We start from the raw sequence: 10,568 nt of genomic DNA, 5'->3' as shown, positions 1-10,568 counted from the left end.
TATATATATATATATATATATATATTCTTTTTTTCTTTTTATATATATCGTGTTTTAGTATGAAACCTAAAAAAGTTAAAGAAATAAGTAGGTGTTACCAAAGAGATTGAGAGATGTGTGTTTTGGAAAAAGTGAATAGATAATCATATTTGTAAATGAATGTACTTATAACATATTTTGGATAGAAAGCATTAGTAAGTTTGGTATAGTCAAACTAACACGAGTTGACACAATGCTAAGCTTGTCTAAAAAACTCGATCTTCAAAATTGTTCAACATTGTAATCGCGAGAGTTCCAAACACATAAGGTTTTGTAAAACTGTATAATATTTTATTTTCAAACTAGTATACTTTATTAATTAGTATATCGGACTTGTTAAGATATCTCTTGATGGTTATCCTTTTTAATATGCGAGAACACACGAGATTAGAAATCGATTATTAGCTTCATTGTGACCGTCGTCCTAACAAACACTTCATTGTTACACACATACACATCATCAACTACAATGAACTATCAAGAAACCTTTTTTTATAAATCATGAATATATCAAGGTTGTTTCAAATTAAAGAGTTATTACTTTTATATGCCTTGTATTAGTGTGAAATCTATTATTATTAAATGAGAGACTACTTAATTTAAGAAATAAGTAGGTGTTACAAAAGAAATTGACAGATGCGCATTTTGAAAAAGTGAGAAGACAAACATGTTTGTAAAAAAAAATGCACTTATATCATTATTTTGGATACACAAAGCATAAGTGTAGTATATAGTACAGCCAAACTGAGTCAAGTTTACACCAAGCTAAGTTTGTCTACAAAACTCGATCCTCGAAATTCGAGCTGCTCAACTCAATCGGCCCTTACCCTCAAGCTCGAGCGTGATCAATTAACTAGTAACTCGAGCATGCCTGAACAATAATAGATTATCAATACTAAAATATGAATATCACATCAGTCACCATTAGTATTAATAGATTTGATATTATCCCTAATACAACCTTTATAAGACTCAGGAGCTTTATAACATTAAGCATGATTCAATTTCAAACACTTTCCTAGTCAAAGTTATTTTGATACCGTGTTTGGTCTAAAGAAATAAAGCATAAATGAGAAGGGGACCAAATTTAGTGAAATATCTAATTTCTCATGGCCTTTTCATGGATAAATCTACTCCTAGCTTAAAAACAGGACAGTCTTCAAAATTCAATAAAATTTTTTTGGCCGGAATGTGAGAAAAATAGTAAACCTTAAATAAAAAGGGTTTTTTTAATTAGGTTTTAACAATTTAATTTATGAGTGTTTATATATGAGCTTATTGGGTTATAATCTGGGTTGTGCGAAAATGCGTTTAAATGAATTTGGTAATTGGGTTTTAATTTGCCTAGATCGAGATCCTTGGATGAAAGAACTCAATGCGACATCTTCGTTATCATATGAAAGTTGTTTTCCACTCTTTTCCCGGGTGGATATTCTTTAAACGCAGCAGGCCCCACGAGTAGTCGAACAAATGAGAGGTTGTCGACGAAGGGATCAAAGGTTGCGTAAAACCCCTAAGAATACATAACTTTAAAAAATACATTTATAATTTTTTTTAGAAAAAAAAAATTCAAGGCTACCGAGATGAACAAGCAAAAAGCGCCACCCCCCCCCCCCCCCCAAGTGTTTTGGACATAGTTACCGAATTCGCTAGAGGACCCGCGAATTGCGAATTGGTTCGCGATGAACCGAAACGAAATTCGCTGAGTTCTGGTTCGCTCTGGTACGGCGTATCAAACAAACTAATTCGATGTTCCAATTCGCTCTGGCACGTTGGGTCAATTTCTGCCGGAGGTGCTGCACTGCTGCCATTTTTGCAGGAAAAGGAGGAAGGTGGAAGAGAAGAGGCCGCCGCACTACTACGTTGTGTTAGTTTAGGTTTTCATATCTTTAGTTAATTTGATATTTAACCCCTAATGTTTCACTAGTTTATATTTTGTCCCTAAAGTCTATAAATTTATACCTAAAAACAATTAAATATGTAAAATTAGTTTGTTTGTTTTAACAATTAACCCCTTGTATTTTCACTAGTTTACATTTGATTCTTAAAGTTATAAATTTATACATAAAAAATATAAAATTATCATTACAATATAATTATGTATAAATAGTTATTTTCTGATTTGGGTATATCGAACCGAAATACATGGTACACCGTACCAGTTCGTACCGAAATGTGTCTACCCCCTCCGTACCAAATACGTTACCTTTGGCGAATTGCATACCCGAACCGTGTACCCGTACCAAAACAAACCGTGAATTAGGTAACTATGGTTTTGGATCTAGGATTAAAAATATTGGAAAAATAAAAGTAGATTTCGTGTGAGTTCGTTAAAAAGTAAATCAAGCAGGGCTAGCTTTTGAGGGGGTTAAAGGGGGTAACATTGGCTGAGCACTGCTCCATTTTGCACTTTCCCCCTGCAAAAATTTGAATCACGATATGCACCCCTTTACCTTTTTACTCTGTCAAAATGTTTCTTAAATTTATTACTCATTTTCCCTAAAGAAAATTATTTTCTATAAATAAAAAATGCTGGGTTTTTTCGATTGTGGGTACATTCAAAGGCTTGCCATATATAGTCAAAACGTAAGCTTCTCTTATTATTCACACTATGACAGAGCCCATGTGAACACGAGTAATTAAAGTAAAATAAAAAAGTTAAACTTAATAATATACATATTAACATATTTTATGAATTCAAAAGATATAACTAATTTTCTAAAAAAATAGATTAGTAAGAATAATTTGTATTTGTATTTTAAAAGTAATAAAATGAAAGAGTGTGAATCTATACCAATTAAGAAAAAAAAAAGACTATCATCAATTCATCCTAGTTGAGTTAGCAAGCCATAAACATTTTAAAAGCAATGTAGTGAGTTCAATTCCCACCAACATATTTTTCATTTTATCATTCATGAAGAAAAAATTGTAAAAATGAAAACTTGCATACTTGGAGCTTATGTGAAAAATCTAGTTGAATGACATGTAAAAAAATTGTATTGCTTTAATAGTATAGGTAGATGAGATGTTATAGTGGTTAAGTGGTGTGTCTGGATAAAAAGTTAAGATTCAAATCTTGTAATACATATATAGCGAAAATGATAATTAGAGTAATCGTTGAATCTTAAAACTCAATATAACAACTTACTTTTTGTTAAAATGCATTATATGTATGTTTTTACTAGAATTTTTTTTACACAAATCGAAAAGAGTAACAGATGTAGCGAGCTGTCACATTACACTTTTCCGTTGTAACGCAGCAATTTGTTAAATATGTTTCACCTTTTGATTCGTGTAAATTTTTTTTCCTAATAAATATAACGTACATATAATACATTTGCAATAATGTGGATCATTATCTCTATACATTATTAAAATCAAAACGATTACAATAAAGTGGCAGGTAAACGGGCAACAAGCTGCGCCGCAACCCTCTTTTGAATAGCAAAACCAATTCTACTAAAAACAAAGCGTTGGGTTGTAGGAGACGACAAATTACCATCAACGACACGCTGAACCCTGTTTAGAAAATTCACGGCCTCCGGGGCCAGAAACCCAAATGTATCAAAAGCAGAAGGGAGAAACACGTGTTGATTTTCTAAACAGGCTTTCTCGTGTTTGGCAACTTTGCCCGATTTGGACTTCAACGCAGCCTGCCCCACAACAAATCCGCGGTCCCTGAGCCCGACAAGAGGAGACAATCCTGTAAGGTCCACACAAGCGTGTTTCCCCCCTACCCACCTAAACACAAGAATATCAGCTGCTCGTAACGTGGACCTCCCTTCGAGCGGATCTGTAAGAAAGTTAACTGGGGCCTCCCTTTTTGCAGAAATCCCTGCCCATTTAAGAACATCGCACATAACATCCTTAACCAAATCATGTCTATATTTAAAACTGGGTAATTCTTTGCAATGCACCGCATGGTCTCCAAAGGAATCCAAACAGACTTTGTGGCAAACTGAGCAAGGCTCATCAATTGGAAACATAGGGATCATTAACCGGTACTTAAGGATAGCCCGGTACTCCAACCCCGAGTAGAAGGTTATCCAGTCGATCTTCGTAAGTAAGTAAGTAAGTAACACTTTCATCGATGATTCCTCTAATCCTCTAAAGGCTTAGAAGGGAGCTGAACCGTTTATCTCTATGAAATTATGGACTATAAAGTGGCCTCACTTCGCTCGCCTCCCTTCCGGTCGCCTCAGCTTCTGAATCCAATCTTGAACGTTCAGTTAGACATTCACAAATTCACTTCTCTTTCAAGTTCTAATAAGATTGTTATGCTCGTGGTGACTTCTCAGTTAGGAATTATCATTGCCCCTTTTAAATGGTTACAGGACTAGGGCCCTACTAGCCTCATCCACATGTGTTGGCCTAATCCTTCAATAGGGATGACCGTTAGAAAATCCTGAGCTCGAGGAGCTCGAAGGCATTCAAACACCGCTTTTTGGCGAGGAGATAAATCAAACTTCGCTTCTAAACTCTACACAATTCCACTAAATAAGGCACTCACCAAAGCATGTTGGGCTTTAGGGGGGCGGTGTCCTTATTAGAGAACCACTAAGATCAAAATCGGGAAGTGAAGTACGTAAACGATCCATCGCACACCCGTAATCAGTGTCCAACCCATCAATACCACATCCCCGAAGAATGTGGTCCTGCAAACTCCATGATTGTGCTCTCGAAGCCACAAAAGCATATGTAGATACATCCCTGGCCGAACATAAACCCAACCCCCCAAAACGAGTCGGAAAATGTGACAACTGCCCAATCCGACCCGAACCAGGTACCCGTTTTCGAATCCGATTCTTTTTATGATTTAAAATTTGATTATTAATCTTTGTAAATTTAACATTAAATAAATTATATATATATATTTTTATATTACTTACTAATAATAATAATTTCTTTTCCGCCAACCCGTCCCTTTCTTTCTTCTCTCTTATCGCCGTCCCGCCCCTCTGCTTAACCCTTAAGCCTGGAACCCCTTTTTCTCTTAACTCTTTGCTTGTCCTTTGGTTCTTCCCGCCTAAGGATGTCTGCGCAGCTCCACGCGCCAGACTCCTTACAAGGAAGCCTGCGTGAAGACCAGCTGTTCCTGCGATACGCGAGGCGAACTGTTCCCGCGAAGCGCAAAGGATTGTAGTTCTTCCCGCGGCGCGCTAAGGATTATAGTTCTTCCCGCGGCGCGCTAAGAATTGTAGTTCTTCCCGCGACGCGCTAAGGATTATAGTTCTTCCCGCGGCGCGCTAAGGATTGTTCTCTGTCTGCCTTCGCCCTCGCGCGCGCGCTCGAGTCTTCTCGCGCTAGACCTTAAGTCTTTTCTTCAGTTTAGGTCAGCCTATATGCTTTTGAAATATCTTATCCTTTGTACGAGCACTTTAGGTCAGTTCCGACATCTGTCCGAAAAGCCACTTTCGGCGCAGCATGCGCACCAATCCTATTGGTTGACAGAAAAAGTGACTGGCATAATCTTTTGAAATCTTCTTTTGCATGTCTTGAACAGTGTTTTATCTGACACCTACCATGCTTTGATCTGTAACCTGTCAGCTTTTCCCCATCCCCTGCAGCTGCCGGCATATCTTTTGATATCTTTTGCTTTTGGTTTCTTGTGCTTTTTAATATCTTTTGCTTGATTTGATAAGATCTTTTCCCCTTTCAAGGGATTGTGTTCCCTTGGGTTTTCCTATAAATTACGCTAATTTCTTGTTTATTAACACTACACACACTACACTTCAACACTCCCCAAATCTCTCTCCCTTTTGCTCTCTGCCGTAGTTCCTCTGCAACTCCACTCCTCTCTTTGCCTCCGTCTTCTCTTCTGTTCTGCTCAGAATCTCGGTAAATATGAATATATATATTTTGTTTTAATTTGTTTAACTAAAAAAAAATCGATACTTACTGCATATATTCAAGACATAAAAACCAATCGTTAAACCAATAACCTCTTATTTATAGGTTAACTTGTGCTTGTTTAAAAAATTGGATTCTTGCATTATCTTTCAACACACCTTTTTCAGGTGAGTAATCTCGTACTTAATCCCCTTTTATTTTTAACGTTTTGGGATGTTCATGTGTTCGTACAACTTGAGTCTTAAACTTCTTTGTGAAATTTATGTGCGCAAAACCCCATGTGTTATGGACGTTTACTTGGCTGTTTATTTGTATGTGTGAATCATTAACCGCTTTGTTCGGCCTATTCCGAAGTTTTCATGGATCCATTAGATGAACACGGGAGACCTATCGTTTACGGTTTTCTTGTTTTGTTAGCACATGCACGTATGATTATTTGTTTTTGTGCTCGATTGGGAGCACGGATTGAACTATGAGCTATGATCTATTTAGGCTTGATCACAATCTGATTACACCCTATGTTAAACCCCAGTTAAGCACATGTTGCGCGCAGTGTTTGTTATTATCTATTTATATCTATTAAACTTGATTTCTCACCGACACGCAAGTGTTGACGTTTTATTTTAACACATGTTCAGGTTTGCTGTAGCTGCTTTTGGGAATCTCAAGGACACGTAGGATGTTTTCTTTTTCTTTGGACCTAGAATAAAATGTAACAAGACAAATTAAGTTATTTGAATATTTTGAGTTATGATATGATTTATGTTACTTTACGATTCGTGTTCTGCGCGTGCGCAATGAAAATGTATTTATTAAATATTGACACCCAAATAGTGTCACGAGTAAATAAACAATACGTGGCGCCCCGATGTATAATCCGCCATCGGTCGGGGTGTTACAGAAAAGATGCCAACCTCCATTGGAAATCCCCGAAGAACGGCCCCCGACAAACCACGATGTCCTCAATCGCCCCTCGAAGGCCATTATCAAAAATAGAAACAGCTTCCTCCACGTACATAGGTTGGCACGTTCTTAAGCCAAACAACAGCTTTGCGACCCCCATACATGAGCGAAGCAAAAGAAGCTCGCATTGAGGGTCTCGAAACCTTGGGAGATAACTCATCAATTCCACAGCACTAGATGCCCTTTTCACAGCCAAACTACTGATAAACCCCGCATCCCGACTTACAGCACCACTAAGGAGTTTCACACCAAGTACTGGCCTTCCAATCCCGCAAGGGAACAACCCCTCCCGCACCTTTTCCCCATTTCACGTTGGCCAAAATAATTCTATTTTCTTAACGTTTAATTCAAGACCCAACCGAGGGCCCTCGACCCTGATAATATCTAATGCATTAGCCACGTACCATCATCCAAGTACCAAGCATGAAAAAGAAGCTTGCAATGATCTCTTATTCAGTGAACAAGTGGATGCAAAACTAAGGCAAAGAGAAGAGGCCCAAGAGGGTCCCCCTGCTGAACCCCAGTGGTGGACCTAATGTAAGTATCCCCCACATATAACCTAGCCGATTGCCCATATATAAAATCTACCCATAAGGAAATAAAAGGACATCGACTACGTACCTCATGTCGAAGGGTTGTCCTATAGACTAAGTTAAAGGCATTAGAGAAATCAACGGTAAGCATAGCCAATGACCAATCCGAGTGAAACTGATTTAAAAACCTGTTCGCGCTATGAAGAACGGCCTCTGCCCCACTAGGGACTCCCACCCCAAATTGAAAGTCACAGAGGTATTTAGCAATCTCCTTCCTTACACCCCTCACAGCCACCTTAGAGACCAATCTCCTTCAAATGGCCCCTACAGCAATAGGTCTAATCCCATTGTCCGGTTTAAGCAATGGCGTAAGGGGGGTAGACGCAACAAACTCTGCCAACACACTAGGGCACCTTCCCCCCAAAAATAAATTAACAACCACAGAAATAGCCTTGAGCAAACTATTCGAAATATGAGACCCCTCTCCACACAGCGCATCTAAAATGTGTTGGGCTCTCAATCCGTCCCGCCCACACAAAGTCCCTTTAGGGAAAGATTTAATGCAACCGAGTACACAATCAACGTCCACAACAAGGTGGGATCGGAAAACAAGGAAATAGGCATACTCGGAGGGGGTAGGATGGGATGCTTAGACACCAACGCGTCCAAAGTATCCTTACCGAAAGGGGCAACCCCTGAAGAGCATAAAACTTTAACCACGACAGTAAAATGCCCAACCGCAACTTTCCGTAAACATTGTTTAACGTTAGCGCACAACCCGGAACTGCCAGACTCGGGGACAAACGTATCACTCCCCGAAGCACCCCCTAAAGGTTGGTCAAAAAACGATAATATAAGGTCAAGGAAACCGTCACTATCACCCCAGGCTGCCAGCGCCCGTTGAATACTATGGCATTGCAAAGACTTCCTATTACCAGACATGCGCTCCTGCCGAGTAGACGGTCTGAAAAACCGTAAGGTGCAACGCGGTAACGACAAAAGTTTCACCCACGCCTCAACAAACTCTGGCATTGCCGCCACTTTACCCATAGCAGCCCCTAAGGCTTGGGAAAAAGCCTTAGGACAACTATGAGGAATGCTTTTAACAGTCGTGATGGGGAGAGTGAATACATGATTAAGGAGGGCTACATCCACCCCCACCTTTCCCGCCGCGATAGCTTCCCTCTTGACATACGGCTTAGCAATCCCCACTATAAACTCTTCCACATCTCCCGCGTCCCACTTGAACCAGACTGTCCCGCCATTTGATGTAACAATTTTTAGTTTAATTTTGCAATCAAAATTAAACTAAAAATTGTTACATCAAAATTTTAAAACTCAAAGGAGTTCTCAATTAAACTCAAGCTAGTATATAAGATAAATGTAAAAAAGAAAAGAAGTAGAAAAAAACCCAACCTGACGCCACCTTAACCCATTGTTGTACATCCTTAGTTATAAAGGTGTCACATACAAATCGTGGCAAATAACACTCTTAGGTAAAAACATTTGTCATAAAAAATAATGCAGAGCTATTTTTGAGAATACTTAAAAATTATAAGCTAAAGGCGAGAAATAATTGTGAGTCTTAAGAAAAAAGAGTTTTTTTTAATTGGTTTAAATAAATTTTTTAAATAGAGTTATTCAGTTATGATTTTGATTGTGCAATTTTTTTATACAAAAAGATTAAAATAGGCTTAAATAAATTGAGTAATTGAGTAATTAGATTTTAACATTAAAAATACATAATAAAACACACACACACATATATATATTGAAAATTCGAGGCTATTGGGGTGATTGGGCTCGAAGCCCCATCCCCCCCACCTCAAAGCGGCACTGCGATGATGTTGGACTCATGAATGGTCAGCAACGTCTTATTAAAAATGCCTAAAGTTATAGAAAATAGATAAATAAAATCACAATGCAACTTACAAATTATATAAATCTAAAAATATATTGTGTTGTGAAGGTATTATTATTTAGAAATATTGACCCAGAAAAGAGGTGGCCATCATCTATGGAACAGGTAAAGAAAGTGGATAGGAAGGGGACATGCTTGAATTGTTTAGGAAATAACATAATTGATCTGGGAAATTTGTATGATTGAGCAAACCAAACCTTGTCTAAGTTGATTCTTGCAAACACAAAGTAGATACAAACAATTAATGTGATATAAAGATTAGATTTTATATTATTGTTATGAGTTATTTATTTACTTTTATAGTATTTTTGTTTAATCTAATAGTTGATTTAAGATTTGGGATATAATTGTAACATTCGTTCTCTGATATTTCCATCGTAGGTTGGGGTGACAATAATATATTTTTAACATGAATACCAAATCATTAAACTTTATTGATGATGTTTAATTTAATAATCAAATATTTAACTTAAAGTATGGTGCATATATTATCATATGCTATTTGACGTTAAAAAAGAAAAGAAAACATTTCTTTTGTAAGCCTTAAGGCTGTGTAAGACCGAGTGTAGTAGGTTAATGACAAAAGCGTCATCATTACCCACGTTGGTGTCACATCGGAGCAGCAATCCACGTTCTCATCGCGCGACCCCTCTTTGCCCCTCCCGATTCTAATGTGCTTGCGCCCCCTTCTGCCTAGTGTTTACCGCCTATTCACACCCCCACGATGTCACCACCAGTCCACGTCGGAGCCACTTGTGCTTTGGCACCCTCCTCCCTTTCCCAACTATATTTGGTCTAATGGAGAGCCAAGGGGCACCAACCACATTAGCATCAATAGGCACTAACATCACTACAAGACTGCCAAAGCGGGACGCTAATAAGGTATTCGTCAAAGATTTAACGGGTGAAGATGAAATTTAAAGGGGGTTCACTACCTTCCACCAATAACATGCACACATATTAATATTATTTACATATTTTTCTTTAATTTAATTTTGTTAGTTAGAATCACGATACTCTAGTGAAAGAGCGGTTAAGTTAACGCCCTATCAACTACGTGACGGTAACGTTTCACTTTAATGCACACTTATGTTAAAATCACTACACATAGTTTCATATAAATGATTCATCTGGAGCGACAAAACTAAGTGTTTTTATTAAAAATAAAAGTTCATCAGAAACTAATAACTAGTTATAACAAGTTGGTGAAGTCAATCTCAAATATTTGTTAAATATTTAACAAAAATCGTTTTATACACAAC

Source organism: Bidens hawaiensis, unplaced genomic scaffold (genome assembly GCF_021521415.1).
Source record: "Bidens hawaiensis isolate Kalapana, Puna unplaced genomic scaffold, B.hawaiensis_p1.1 tig00006109_1, whole genome shotgun sequence".
In the NCBI taxonomy this organism is placed as follows: Eukaryota; Viridiplantae; Streptophyta; class Magnoliopsida; order Asterales; family Asteraceae; genus Bidens; species Bidens hawaiensis.
The sequence above is the reverse complement of the archived record's forward strand: the minus strand, read 5'-3'. Positions refer to the sequence as shown.